Source organism: Centruroides sculpturatus, unplaced genomic scaffold, assembly GCF_000671375.1.
Source record: "Centruroides sculpturatus isolate CEXI.00-Female unplaced genomic scaffold, Cexi_2.0 scaffold1932, whole genome shotgun sequence".
NCBI lineage: Eukaryota > Metazoa > Arthropoda > Arachnida > Scorpiones > Buthidae > Centruroides > Centruroides sculpturatus.
The window spans coordinates 42,525-59,366 of NW_019386221.1; positions in this window are offsets into that span (position 1 = coordinate 42,525).

Genomic DNA, 16,842 nt, shown 5'->3' on the forward strand with positions numbered 1-16,842 from the left:
TAACGACAGTAAGAGAGGCAATAATTGTGGTTCTTCTTCATCGCTGGATAAAATTTTCAAATAGTGAAACAGAGATGACATTACTAAAACAAAATTTATGAGTTTAGGTGGCTTTCCGGGAGTGATAGCTGCTATTGATGGAACTCGCATTACTATAATTGCACCATCACTTAATGATCCCGACGTAAAGAATTTACCTATGTGAATCGAAAAGGATATCGTTCCATAAATACACAAATAGTAAGTAACTTTTTGGATTATATTTTAAATGATTTTAGTACATAAATTATCAAATTTGTTATTAAATTATAAGTATCATTTCGTGACACAAAAATAATACAATGAATTATTATATTTTCATTATTTGTCAGGCGTGTGATCCCGACATAAAAATAAATATTATTAATGCAAAGTTTCCTGGATCAACACACGATTGGAGTATATGAAAAAGCTGCAACTTAAGACGAGTTTTTATAGAGGGAAGAATCCAAAGGAATAATAATGCTTGGTTAATAGTGGCGTGCCGTCATTGGAAGCGGTGGATGCGCCGCTTTCCTTGTATTTTCTAAATAATAAATACGTATTAATTTTAATTATATAAAAATAATCGCACAATATTTTATTATAACCGCAACAATGTGTCGTGAATGTTTGGAAGAATTCTTTTCTATAACCTTATTAACTTTTATTATTTATAACAAAAAAATAAATTTTTTAGGTTATAAATTATTTTCAGATCAAAAATTTCTTGAGTAAATTAAAATTATAAATAATTGCTATAATATATAAAATTATAATAATTGAATTTAGAAAACTTCTCAATTCATTTCTTTTATTTCATAAAACATCTCGATATTCTATATCATTTTCTTTTACATTTAAAAAAATTTATTGTTTTAATATCCAAGTAAATTAAAACACGACATCTTAAATTAAGACAAAGTTTAATATATTCTTTTTAATTATTAAATTATAAAATTAATTTGCGATAATAATGTTTACAATTTGTATTAATATATGATGTGGTTGAGAATTATTAATATATATTCGTCTATAAAATTTAATTCATAAATTTATTTGGTAGTAAAACCGACTCGCCATTGATCTTCCGCTGATAATTGATTCTTTTTAACAGAATCTATAGCTCAAGATTTCTCTTGAAAAATTAATTTTGTGATCAGCGCTACCCAAATACTATTAATACTATTTACACCATAGACTTCAATGCATACTTTTTTACCCGTGAGTTTTAATAAAATTTGTTGCCAATAAACATCCAAAAACAGCCAGTATGTCGTCATCAGATGCCATGGCCGACTGACTGACTGAGAGATTTTCTTCTTCGTGTGTGGGCGATAGTAAATTCTGAATTTTTTCAAGGTCAGATATGCGCGGTTAATCCTCAAAGGATTTACTTAACGTGTATGGCCGCCTTCTGTCGTACTGAAATCAATAAAAACGCAAGGATTTGTGACGCGTAGTCACGTGTAGTTTGATTGTTGTAATGGTGGAAAGTGTAGCGAAAACGATGAGGAAACAAATATATTTGGAATTCTTCACCGAAGTAGTTAGAAAATACAGATGTCTGTGTGACAAAAAATGTAAATACTGCAATTTGTGAGTAGCAGGGGGTCACCGGGTCGAACCCTAATGACCGCTTAATCTGCACGGGTCGGGAAGACCCGCTCTCGGTTGTCGGATGGCAATAGGAGGGCTAAAAATATGAGTGGGGAGAAGTTGGAAGTCGTGACCAGGTGTCCAAAAGACTACACGGGTTGAAATTAACGAACACATTTAATAAACAACTATGAAAATTTACACAAAGATGTTAAATACAACATATGTGAATCAAGATATAAATAGGTATTCTAAAAACTATTCTAACCTAACGCTAAAATCCGAGAGAGAGCTCACGTTAGAGAGAGATAAATAATAATGGCAAGGGTTTACCTCGAAGGCAACGTTCTCCAATTATAGGGCGTTAATAAAACACTCTGTGATCGTCGTCTTGTATTCCCAGGTAACCCCATACTGTACTATATACCCCCACCCGCCAATACAAACGGGTGACTGTTGTACTCTCATGTTATGTCGGACGGAATTGTAAAGCGCGAACCTCCTACTGCATGTAACCTTATATTTTTGTAATTTTGTAATTATTGTATTATCGTTCGCTTAAAAAAAAATATCAAACCGGAGTAAGCGCTCACGCGACCCTCTCCTCTTTTACTAACTTTTCCCCATCCTCACCCCTACTTCCTCCTCTCCCTCTCACCTCTACTCTTCACCAAGGCAATACCTTTTGGTACGCTTTACTATTCAATCACTGTATCACTGTATCACTGTATTCTGAGGTGTCCTTTGCAGGCTATGTGGAGCGATGTCGTTCTCAGGCCGTGCGGCTATGTCCGGTGTGTGCTCCGACGCTCCTAATCTGTAGAGGGTTCTTCCTGGTGAAGTTTGCTCGGAGGTTTCTTCTGTTAACCTCTTCGAGGAGCAATTCCGTCGTATCAGGAGAATAGAAAATTATTCAAAGTTTTTACCTTTGCATGGAGCGGCGATTATGAGCTTCGTAGATCCTGAGAGTGCTGGAAGATCTTGCGTCGATGTTTCTTCCCCGACGATCGCTCTTGAGGTTTGCAGAGGGGTTTCTTCGGCTTAAGCACCCTGGCTCAGCCCCGAGTAGAGAATCCGACCCCTTTATATACCCGATCAGCGTGGGAAAAATCTGAGAATTGCTGACGTCTTTTGACATCTCTCCCTGATTTATGACAGTCTCCCTCGCCGTAGAAAAACTCCTTATTTGGTCATTTTTAGCGTCCGGTCGGGATCACGTGACATCGTGGTCCCTCGTCGATGACCTTCGGACGACGAAAGTCACTCTCACTAACTACGCAGTTAGTGAAAAAATAAAAACATCGTCCTCATTCTCACAAATTCAAAGATTATTAACAGTTTCATTGTTAATAAATACAGAGAAAGCGTAGCAAAATCCGTAGCGTCGTTCGTGTTTGACTCTACGAAAATTACAGAACTGATCAACAGATGGCGCACTTCTAGTTGAGTCAAGTTAAAATGAAAACATAACTGAAACGAAAACTCTGTTTCAGTTCTGTTTCTGAGTTTCTGTTTTCAGGTAATGGGGAGTCCAGGCTTAATGTAAAACACTAGAAAGAGAAACGGAAACGTGGGAGTATTCTCTTGACCATAGTACTCCTTTATTCTGTACTATGTTAAGTGGACTCCACTATAAAATTACAATTCTGAAGAGGCTGTTTTTTTGAAGTAAAAATATTAAATAAGAGAAAAAAAAAAGAAATTTTCAGAAGAAACAATCTTTTCTCACATCTTTGTAAGAAATCAGAGTCAAGATTTTATCACAGAATTTCTTTTCACGGGGCTCGAAACCACGACATTCAGTCGTAGCAGTTTAAGACTGTCAGAGCGTAACCACTACTCCACTAAGCCCCACGACAGGATTCTTTTGTTTTCAGTATATGAGATTTGCCAGTTGTAAAATGAATTTGATACACTTATCTATATATATAAGAATGAATGTATGCCTGGCTGTCTGTCCCTCATGCATTACCACATCGTTTATCCGATTGCCACGAAACTTCGGGAAGTTGTTTAATATACTCCCGCGAAGGTTTCTGGCATAGTACATTTATCCTACGATAGATGGGGGGAGTGTATACGAGCATTGTAATTTCGATCGATTTCAAATTGCCAGACCATTTCTCCCCTCAAAAAATATCTCTATATATGCATTTGTGAACTGTTATTTACGATATTTGTAATAATTTTTGTTCAATCACTTTATTTCAACTTTTTTTGCTAATTACGTATTCGCTCGAACTTTGTTAAAACCTTAACCGTACCCCGAACAACAACCGAAGTCGTAGAAGGAAATTCGCCTATTTTACCGATCTAGGAATTCCCCTTTTCTAAATTTTAATATCGGCTCAAAATAATTGAAAAAGACAAATTACAATAAAACGGTTTATTATCCAACTATGAGAAATTTCACAACACCTCAAGGAAGAGAGGAAGGAGCAATTAAATAATTAAAATTATAAAGGATTAAAAAATATATATATAAATGGGGAATATCGCCTTCTGACAATCGCTGCAACTGTGTAGGCTAAATTTGGAGAATCCGTGCTTCTCACATGGACAACTGTATGTGGCCAACTCAGGCGTCGGAAAACCTTCTGATATATTTGTATACGCACCACACGAAAAAACAAAAAATATCTTGTATCCACAAGCGCTCCAATAAATAAATAGAATTGAAACGACACTTTGAAATGTTTTACCGATGAAAATGAATAATAATAATAAGTTTCAATAAAAATAATCAAATGTAAATTGAATTTTTTCATAACGAGTGTGCTTGAATTTCCTTTCTTCTTAGATCGCAGGAATGCACGACGGATAAGCTAGTATTATGTAAAAACACATGCGTATTCGAATGCAGCGTTGTGTCAAAATTTTAAAGAAATCGGTAGGAACAAACGAATATTACATTTTTATTTATATAGATAGATAGAATATGATGCGCTTTAGTTTATCCTCACAGAAAAGCGTAATGCCTCACAGAAAAGCAAACTTAGGTCGTCGTACTCGTAGCGCCATCTGTTGGACATAAAAGCTTTACCCTAGATGATATCTTTTAATTTATATGAATGTTTACCAGAATAGTATAAATCCTATGTCCACCCCGAAGTTCCATTTTAAATATTGGTTAAAGAACTTTTGAAATCGGATGAGTAGTTTCGGAGATTACCCGCTACATCCAAACTTACAAACATTACCTCTTTATAATATTAGCATAGATGATTGTGTAGTCATCCTCAATTAATTTGTTTACCGAGAGGTGTCCATACAGCTTTGGAACGTATAGAACGTCTTTTAAAGACGTTCTATCCGGGCATATTCTATGGGCATATTGTCTTCCATCACCGTTCTTTTTCCATTGGCATATATGTGGCCTTTACTGGCTACTCGAATACTTCGTGTATCTGGGTTTATATCTTTTATCCAGTTTTTATTTGATGTCATATGTGATGTAGCAGTGAAGGCGATTACCCATTGTTCTTCTTTGTCTTTGTTAGCTCTTTTGTCTCGCGTGAACCAAGCTCTTTCCCGAGTAGGCTTAACATCGACGTATCTGACTTTGGTCTCTGGTATCTCTCTTCTAGTTTTTGTTCCGACATCACAGCGTGCGATTGCGATATCGATCGGTCTTCTGTTCGTATTTCTGTGAATTTTCTGCATTATACCAGCATGCTGAGGATTTGTGTCCAAATTTTCCACAAGTGAAACATCCTTTCTCTTTTCCGTATTTGCCCTTTTGAAATCTTGAACGAAAAGCCGATTCGCGTTCGTTGTATCGCGGGGTGTTTGCTCGATCTTCTTCCTTTTGGAAGGCGTATTCTATAATACATCGTTCATCGTCGTTTCTTTTATGCTTTCCAGTTTTCGAGCGATATCATGATATTTAGGGGCAGTTTGTCGGTTATTAAAGTTACGAATTCCGTTTCTTCCATTCCTAAATTTATCATTTTGGCTTCTTTATTTAGTTCGCGAGCCCTTCTCATATATTCCTTCCAATTTTCGTCCCTCCCCATTTTTAATTTCGAGAGCTTTGATCGACACATTTTTCGCTTCGTGTCTAATCGACCTTCGTATCTTCGTTCTAGGTCTTCCCAAACATCGCGTGCAACGTTTACATTCAAAATTAGACTAACCTCGTATTATTCCATTGCGCTTGTGATGATTCTAAGAGCTTCGCTGTTTTTCTTTCTCCATGTGTCATAGGCTGCCTTGTCTTCGGGAGTGGCTGTTTCTTCAGGAATTTCTGGTCTGGGTCTTTCGAGTACGTGCATCAGATCTTGACCTTCTAACAGATTCTTTATTATGTATTTCCATATTTTAATTTACCATATTTCCATATTTATTATGTATTTCCATATAATATTCCGATCCATTTAACTTGGGTATCGAGCTCAGTCCTTTAGCTTTCTCGGCCATCTTTCTTTTGTTCTCTCAGTACATTTCTTCGGGAGCCTTAGTTGAAAACTTAGGAGATCACTTGGGTGACTTAAGCGTTTTCTGCATTTTCTGGGTTTCCCGGTTTTCCTGGGCCCATAACCGATTGTTGGAAGACTATTAATGATTCAGATAACCCAAAGTTAACATGTGAAGTGAGTAAAAAAATAATCACGTGTTTACATAAAGGTTGTAAGTTATGTCACCGTTCTGACACCTGACCAAAGTTCACATACTTTTGGTAAGTGCAGAAATTCCACGAATCTTGCTACAAATAATTGCTACAAAAATACCGCATCTAAAATAGTACAGTAGAAGCTAAGTTTTTCGGGATAATCCTTAACCGTCTTCCTCTCCACCCGCGAGGGAATTTTAAAAAAAATCTCTTCTTAGTGTGAGTTGGCATGGCGTATCCTAACTATGTATCAAATTTCAGCTTTCGACTCCTAATCGTTTGGGCTCTTACTATTACATTTTTATCCACAAGCGCGCAGTAACATTTTTAAATACTTAAATAATTCCATTTTAATACATAAAATTTTTTGTAAATCTAAAAACTTAAATGTAATGGTTGCAATTATTAGGGATGAAAACAAATCTAGTATTCCGGGAAAGTGCAGTAATAATGCTTTTTATGTGATGAAAGAATTGAGAGAGAGCTTAGCCACCTTACAGCCACTTCTGTAGCAACTGCTCTGGCAGAGTAAAAAATGAAAAATAAAAATAAAAATCTATCATTAAATTAATTGTGACATCCTGGGGGCGATTAATTAGTTAAATTAATTGTAACACGTAATAACGATGTGGAAAAAACCCAGGTCTCCACCTGGCATTTCTGTTGCTCTCTGATCAGAAAAACAAGACGATCGAATGTGTGAGAGTAGCCGGGGGTACTAATCCGCTAGGATTGTGGGTACCACTTAATCGGCACAGATTATCCGAAATCTGCTCTCTAAAGTTTCAGATCACTAGATCTGATTTTAAAAACTTACATAGGAAGGCGATAGGATTAAAGACTATAAAGTCTCTATCCAAATTGTCATGTTCCCGACACCAGTTTATCAGTTGTTTTACACGCGGATAAACACGCGTGGGGAAATTCTATTCCGATAATAATTGAGAGACATTTCTTTATAAAATAAACAAGAATAAATTTAATTAAACATAAACCAATAAAAATAGTACAAATATATGGTAGTAAGACAATGAATACAAATTACAACCTATAAGTCGAGAGATATATAGACTTATATTTAACCGATACGCGATCTAGAGAGAGGACTTACAAAATCGTTTTTAAACATACAACCTGGTTTAGTTGTCGTTCGTCTTCTTCATCGGTTGGCAAAGGCACTTCGTTTATAAAGTTCTCAAACTTCATTCCGTGGGAGATCAAGATGTGCACAAAATCAAAGTATATCTTCTGAGCGCTAACTCTGGATTTATTCTATGTGACTCGACTAAAGGCGTTGGTCCTCAGGAGCAATTATGTGTGGAGTCCTGACTCTTCCAGGTCTGTCGATGAACTCCTCTAATTCGGTTGAACATCCCCTATATCTTCTCATCCATGACCAATTATCAGTCGAAGCCTTATCCACGTAAACGGATGGGAAGGGGAATATTTGAGGGGTAAACATTTCCCACCGAAGCGAGATTTTTAGCAGATAATGGAAAAACAGAGGATGTTCTAACTTCCGTGGAAGGAAGTAGCATCTGTTATCTATTTTTCCCACGCTAAAACGTTATTTTTCTCACTCCAAAACGAAAGAATATTTTATAACAGAAATTTAATATTACAGTAATACCCCGAACTTACGCGATCGGTGGGACCGAGCGGTAACCGCGTAAGTCGGGGTATAATTTCGCATATAAATACATACAAATAATTTTTAATTGGGGCCGGAGACTAAAGAAAACAATAATTTAGAAAAAAATGTTTAATAAATCTTAGATAATACATATGTATAACAAATTAGGCCTATATTGTTTTACAATTTTTCACATTGATTATTACGCCATAATTTTAACATTGTTTTCATCTCGGCGATAATACTGTGACGTTTACGAATGATGCTCGAATTTAAAGATTGAGCATTTTTCACAGCTTCGAGAATTTTTTCTTTGCCTTTTATAATTGTTCTGGCCGACAATTCCGGTAGATCAAACTTCTTTGCCAATTCACAAATTTTCATTTTTGTATCGAAGTCTTCAATAATGGGTACGTTCAACGAGTAAGTTCAAGTCAAACGAGTTAAACGCGTTAGTAACGAATCGTTCGAGAAGTCTAACGAAATAGGAATAACGAAGACTTCATTCTCGCTTAACTCGTTCGACTTTACGAACATACCCAACGCTAACATTACATTCCAAAGATAAAGTTTTTCTTTTCTTGTTTGATGCAGAAGAATTAGTTCTACTTCGTTTGGATGACATAGTAAAGTCTCTCGAGTCTCCGTAGATATAACAAACACACAAATAAATAACACAAAATAAATTGTAGCTATGTGTGGATTCCGCGCGACACACCCGAACATGTAAGATGAACAATAGTGTGGGGGAGTGAGTAATTAAGGGTTGCGTGGCGCTCAAACAAAAGACGAATCGACGAGATTTGAAAATCGCTTAACTCCGGGTTTGCGTAAGTCGGGGTAGCGTAAGTCGGAATATTACTGTATTTTGAAAGTATTAATTTAGACCTAGGGCCTATTCAGATCTCACAAATGTCTTGTTTTTCTGATCACAATCGTCAGCAGATTTGCATCTGCTGATGATTCAATGTAGACTAAGCTGAAATAAATAATTGAGCTGCAATTTGAAAAACTGTAGACCTATAAATTCCCACTGTCGTCCGTCCGTCCGTTCATCAGTCTGTCTTTTCTTAATCTCGAGAACGGAGATAGATGACAGAGGAGATCAGAAATAGAAACGTTAGGAGCATGAGACTCCCATTAACTGTATAAGAACTTCCGACGTAAACCGGAAATCATGTTATTTTAATTCAAAGTTTTGTCACGAAAGGTGTTAGACAAATGACCGGCACGACTCTATCGTTAAAGAAAAAGTATGATGTACGGGGGCAAGCCACTACTAATTAGAGGTGAAGAGCATATATTTTAAGTTAAAGTAAATTAAAAATATGACTAAAAATTGCACCCCTCATCGTGACGATGCCACAATAAATAATTCTCTTTTTCATTTTTTTAAAATAATCGCTTTAAATTAATTTGAAAGTGAATAAGAAAAAGTAAGGTAGGTACCGGAAAGTACGACGGGCAAGTGCAAATTCGTGTAAATGAAAAACGTAGCTATTGGCGCATGTATATTATTATTACGCTGCGTGTCGTAATACTAAAGTTTTAATGTTTATTTCATTTATTGGTTTAATTTATTTCGCTGCCAGTTGCTTAATTGTTCCACCCGTTTTCTTCTTTAAGAAGCGGTACGTAGTCAAAAGAAAAAGACCGGCCAGTTGGCGCTACACAGAGCCGGTCCTACCATAAGGCGAACGGAGCAGCCGCTCCAGGCGCTAAGTCCTAGGGGGCGCCTCAATGGTAAAGAAAATTAAAGGGTATATATTAAGGGCAATCAAAGAGGGGCGCCGTAATAGGATCTCGCTCCATCCCAAAACTTGCCTCGGGCCGGCACTGGCGCTACAGTACGCAGTCTACGAGGACCAAGTATTGTTTAGAATCGAAAAACAATGGCACGGTTCCTGTTTGTCCGAACACCTTCAAAGGTGTGCTCGGTATTTCGACATTTATAATTAACGGCATTTTCAAACGTTTCCGGGAAACAGTGCAGCTTTGCGAAGAAAATAGGTGGTGACAGAGTTTCCGTTAAAAATGTGGCAAAGAAAGAAAATGCTATGCGTTTTATAAATAGTTTTAAATGTTTAGAACCTCGCAATTGTGCCAAACACGCAGGTAGGAAGTATCTTTCTGCAGAATTAAGTGTAAAGAAAATGTGGAAAATTTACAATACAATCGCAGACGGTACTAGTAATTTAAAAGTTTCGCATTGGTACTTTAGATGTAATGTCAACAAAATGTATAATCTAGGCTTTGGTTACCCGGGAGTCGACGTTTGTTCTACTTGTCTTCGACTAGACGAAAAAATAAAACACGTGGGCTCGGAACAAGAAAAGCAAAAGCGTACGACAAAAAAACGTATTCGTAATTTGCGAGCTAAGGCTTTTTACACGGCACTACAGAGCACTGACCCTAAAATTCTGACTTTAACTTATGACTGTCAAAATAATTTGCCATCGCCGAAACTTCCCGACCGAGCGACCTACTATAGAAGGCAAATTTATCTAAACAATTTCACTGCGGTAAGGGAAAATTCAAAAAGTAAATTGACCCCTGATACTGCGAAAGCTTACATTTTTACTGAAAATGAGTTTTTCAAAGGCTGAAACGAAATTGCTTCACGCGTTTAAAACGCATAGCATTGGATATGGTAGCCAGAAGTAAAATCCAATTGTTCTGTCCATGGCTTGTTTCTGGCTAACAAAACACGCACTTAGAAACATAAAAAAGCATGAAGGTTTTTCCCCTTTTTCCCCCTTTCAACTGTATCAAAGATTTCAGGAAAATGCAGCGCTACGACGAATTGCCACTTTTTGCCGATTGGTTCGTGTTGGCGAATAATCGTATTATACACGAATCAATGAAATGCTGCGATGATTTAAATCGGCGTAAATTTTGAGCTTTTTTCTTAGACTTCGAGCAACCGCGTTATATCGAATCGGCGTTAAACGAGGCGTTTTTGTACGATTCAAAATTGCAGCCTGGCATAATGAGGATGTCACAATAAATAATTGCTCCTTGAAATTAATAATTATACAGATATAAGATTTGTGTTATTGACCTTATTTTCCATTGTGGAGCAGTGGCAACGCTTCTACAGTGCTAAACCAATACAACTGGATGTTGTGGGTTCGAACCTCGTAAAAAGAAATTCTGTGGTAAAACATTTCGGCTCGATTTCTTACAAAAAAGTGAGCACATTTGTGGCGTTTTGAGAGTTTCTTCCCTCCCTCTTATTTAATATTTTTACTTCAAATTAGAACAAAATTTTAATTTTATAGTCGAGTCCACTTTACATAGTACGGAATAAGGGAGTAGTCTGATCAACAAAGCCCTCTCCCACATTTCCGTTTTTCTTTCTAGTGTTTTACGTTACTGTTACTTCCGTTAACAGAGTATCATAAAGCATGTGTTGAAGTGTGATTTCTTATAGTAATAATATACTTGCAGTAATAATGTTAAGATGAAATATAAGATTATTTTATTTTGTAAACTGACTGTTTACTCTAATGCTAGTTAACTCTATTCGTGTACTCAATGAGTATTGAATGATAAGTATGAAGTGTTTAATCCTAAAAACCGTTACAAATTTTATGTTAACAGGTTTGCGACGAAAACGGGCTCGTAATTCAAAAGGTTATAATGGCCAAAGTCCAAAACCTTGGAATTAAGTGTGATGCCGAAGATTTGTTGATACGTTTAAATATCATTGCTGTTAGATAAAATGCAAATGATGTAAACATACAGGATCCGAATCCTGTGTGTTCAAATCATTAATTCGTACGTTTACATCATTAATTCGTAACGTGACATCGTAACTATAACCTCGATACATAACTGTCAACTTTCGCACCTGGGAGCAAAACATATGTTAATTAAGTTTTCAAGCATGACAACGATGCTTTCTCATCACCTCTCGACCTAATATCTCGATTTCATCGGTTCAACAACGAAAATATCAAGAAACTAAGGTAGTCGTTGCCCGTCTTTCAAAAGAGTCAGTTGTCACCTGTACCTTATCTTAAGTGCCTCAATATTCGGATATCTGTGAATATATTATTTTATTTTACGTTTTTATATCCTACTAAAATATCATCGGCAATCATCGCCTAACACCTTTGCGGACACGTTCCATCAGGCTTACGGATATTTCATCTACAGGTTACTCGAACTGACATCCCGAACTTCCTCTCTTTCACTAAGAACGTTCCAAATCAAGACCAATCCTCAATAAAGTATTTATCGTTACGCGTTTTTGCTGTAACCTCTCTCTCTCGAGGAACACGGATCTTGAGTTACCTCAGTCTAATATCTACATAATATTTATCATTTCCCATATATCTAAATCTATCGTATTCCACTCGGTCTATGATATGTCCTGTATTATCTATTGTTACCAATTAAACGGTTGTAACGTTAACTCGTCTCTGCGTAAGTCACTTCCGGTGCGTTGTCTCTCCCTTTATTTCGAACCCGATCGCTCAGTTACGCAACTGCTCGCGTGACTTCTGAAGATGCTCATAGAACTCGTTTATTCTATGATAAAATAATTATTGATGAAGTGAAATACGGATTTGATGAGGATTCGGGTAAAATTATTGCTGTTTCTACATAGCAATCACGGTCCAGACTACCTCTATAGTGGCTTGAAATTGCGCTGGTATTAAAAATAAGCCGAATTCATTTTGGAAGTATATATCGCAATTTGATGTAATTTTTTTTAAATCTGTAACTTGGTATTTTAATAGTAATAAAAGTAATTTGGAGGTTCTATCGGATTATAATTGTATTATTGGTGATGCTTTCGGAGATGGTAATAGGGATAGATTTAAGGTTGGATGGTTGTTATTTATGAGTTAGTTTCTGTTATAATTTATAGAGATGATTTTTTGGTTTTGATTAACATTGTACTGTACTTCCCGTGGGTAAATTTTTTATATTTTGTTTATATACAGGAGCATAGTTGGCAGGAAATTTTCGAGATTTTAGTGAATGTTCACTTTAATGAAGATTCTAATTTAATTATTCTTGATGATTTTTTAATGTTCGGGTGGGTGAAGCTATCCCCGACTACATCGGTGATGCTTTTGGTGTTAATCTCGCTAAAAGAAGCAGGATATCTAAGGATGCTATCGTGAATAAGCGCTTCAAAAGATGCTTCAATACTGTGTAGATACAAATTTAATAATACTAAATGGTAGAATGTCAGGTGATAAAGCTGGCGAATATACATTTGTTTCCAGTTTGCGTTCTTCGGTTAATAGAGAGGATGCGGCCGACGTTTTCATTGCGAAAACGTGTACGTCGGACGTTCAGCGCCGCCTTCCTGTAAGCCTAGAAGTTTGACAATGGCGTTTGGAACATCAGTGGAATCATGCTCGACGTATCAAACGCCATTGTCAAACTTCTAGGCTTACAGGAAGGCGGCGCTGAACGTCCGACGTACACGTTTTCGCAATGAAAACGTCGGTTGCAACCTCTGTATTGATTTTGGCTTAATATCTCCTTGTGTTTGGGGATGTGATAAATCTTTTTTGTTGATGATTGTTGTTTGTCGGACCATTTTCCTTTTGTATTATGTCTGGATAATCCATTACAACCTCTGGTGAACAATAAGAGCAGTTTTTATGAAAAAATTTTTTGGAATTGTGAGAATATGAACAGATTTGAGTCTGATTTTGAAAAACAATTGTTGGGAAGTGTTTATTACACGTAAGTTAATTGTTCAGATAGCTAATTGCAATAATATGAATTTTAAAGCAAAGGATTACATCAATATTAATAATTGATTTGATTTATAGTAGATTGTCGTTTAATGATCAGAAATACAAATAGAGCTCGGCGAGCTTTTAAGAAAAGTGGATTGGAATTGCATGGTAAAATATTTGTTTTATTTCGTGGTTTAATTAAGAAAATTTGCTTAGCCGAGGAAAAAAGTTTTTGTATATGGTTCAGTATTCGGGCATTTTCCGTAAAAATAAATGGTTTTGGAATTTGTTTAAAATTTAGAAATAATACTAATAGAGTGAATATCTCTTTGGAGGAGTGGTTTACACATTTTTATGTTTCATATGGTTCCTTACTTGCTTATTCTGCAGATTTGTCAGTTTTCAATGAGTGTTTAACTTGGTCTGATGAAATTTTGAATGTAGACATTACGGAATTTGAGTTGAGTTACGTTTTAAGTAAAGCTAAAGTTGGCTCTGCGCCTGGGGTTGATCGTATTCCTTCGGAATTTTGGAGGATGAATTCCGTTTACCCGATGTTACTTAAAAGTTTTGATAGAATCTTGAGATCTTAGGCAGTGCCGAGGGATTGGAGAAGTGCTATTTTATGCCCAGTATACAAAAATGGCTCTAAATCGATTCCCAGTAAAAAAATAGAGGAATTTCTCTGTTAAATTGTGTCTCTAAGATTTTTTTAGTATACTCTATCGTAGGTTGGTAACTTGGTTAAATTTAAATGATATCTTATTTAGGAATCAGGCTAGTTTACGAGAAAAATATTTTACGATAGATAATGTTTTTATTTTGCATACTTTTATTACTAAGATGCCAATGAGAAAAAGGCGTAAAGTATATGCGTTTTTTGTTGATTTCTCTTTAGCTTTTGATACCGTACATAGGAACTTAATGTGGAAAAAACTCTTAAAATATGGTCTTGGGGTTGTGTTTTGAGTCCTGTTTTGTTTAGTTTATATTTAAATGATTTAATTGAACAGATAAATAATTCTGAATATGAAGGTATCGATGTGGATGGCACTAGTGTTAAATATTGGCATATGCGGATGATATAGTTTTGATTGCCGACTCCGTCAGAGGTTTACAAGGATTTATTAATTAATATTTTGGATAAATATTTATTAGAAAATAATATGAGTTTAAGTCTTATAAAATCTAAAATTGTTGTTTTCCGTAATAGAGGTAAACCCCTAAGTTTGATAAATGGTGGTTTAGAAAGGATGTAATACAAGTAGTTTCGCAATATAAATGTCTGGGTGTTGTATTTAAGTATAATGGAAAATATAAATCCCACATTCAGATTTCTAAAAGGAATGCTTTTATTAAAACTGACTGAATTATCTAGACGTGTAGATCGGCTAAAATTACGTAATCTGAGTGATTGTTTAAGGATTTTTAATTTAATTGTTACTTCGTCTTTGTGATATGCTTCTGAGGTATGGGGATATCAATCTGATGATTTAGATCCGGTTTTGGCTATTTTTATTAAGAAGTTATCTGGTTTATTTCGGTGTACCCCAAGATATTTAATTTTTATGAAGTGTTCGCTATTACCTTTTTGCTTTGTAGTATTAAATAAGTGTTTGAATTGGATTTTTAGAACAATGGAATTGGATGAAAAACGTTGAAGTAAAATGTGTTTATATTATATTTTAAATAAGAAGGACTTTATGTAAACCAAAAGTTTAAGAAATATTTGTGTTAATAATGTCATTAATTTTGATGAATTATTAAATAATTATAACTGCTGTCCTTTACTAAAATTAAATTATTTTGGACTTGAATCGGCATGTTAAAGTGAGTTCTTACAATATTTGGTACAAGTATTTAAACAAATCGTTTTTTGACCATTTTGTTTATAATAACAATTTCTCTTATAATATTAGCTCTACGATAATGCAAATTAAATGTAACTCTCTTCATTTTTTAAAGAATTATTGCAGAGATACGGTATTTGCATATATTGCCCAGGTGATCAGTTATTGGATGCGTTTCACATGATAGCTAGGTGTACTAGTTTAGGAAAATTTCGTAAAAGTATTTTTGGTGTCTCCACCATTTTGTTGGAAAAATTTTTGGACCTTATTAAAAATTTACACAATCTCCATTTAACTATTTTTATTCAGAAGGTTAAACTATTAATATTATTTAGGTAATTTTATGTTGATTTATTTTGTTTCAGTGGTCATTTGAGTATAGCTAAGTATATTCTAATTTGTTTTGCATATTGAAGCATTCTATTCTGCCCAGAGGTGGCGTTAGTTTTTCCTTTAAATGTGTTCGTGACTGAGAAATTTTGGGGCTTATCAAAGAAAGAGCCGAGAAGGCTATAATCTCCATATGAAACAGCAATAATAAGAATAAGAAATTTTGGGAAACTATCCGCTGTTTGACGTGATAATTAACTTTTTTATCTTATAGGTGGGTGTAGTCAATTTTTTAATATAATTTGTTTGTTTTTTATTGTTTGGATAGCTCTCCCCACAATTTTTATGTCGACATTTTGTTTAAAATATTATTTCTTAGTGTTGGCATTGTATAATTTGTATTTTATTTATGTATATTCTGCTTTTTTGTTCTTAGTATTAATTAATTCATGAATTGTAATATTACTGTAGTTTTATTGTATATGTAATGATTTTGTTGTATGCATTCCCCGCACCACGGGTTTACGGAAACTTTGCTTAGCCACGGAAGAAAAGTTTTTGTATATAGTACAGTACTCTAGTATTTGTAAAAATAATAGTTTTAACAGTTTTAAATTGATCTCTATTTAAAATGTGGATAAATTATATCGAAAATATAACTATTTTCGCTTTATCCACATCTAATCTGTAATTTAAAACCATTACGTTATTAATTTTTTTTTATAAACCAAATATGCGTTTTCTTTATTAATACATGATATAAAATTTAAAAAAATGTAATTACGAATAAGATTTTTTTACAGAACAGCAGAAAAAAATTACAAAAATGCTTGAAAACGGGCAAACTATCCACTAATCACACAACCTTCTTCAAACTATCCATTAATTACAACTCGAAAGGCGACCGGAAATACATCATACTCACTTGGTTACGTATACCATTACGCACGATAGAATTATTTACAATGCATCTGGGTTTGCGACTATAATGGTTCGACCAATCAACTTAATTGTAACAACTTGTAAACAAAAAAAAAACTGAAAATAGTAGACAATAAAACAAAAATTATCTACTTTACAAAAAAAATTCTT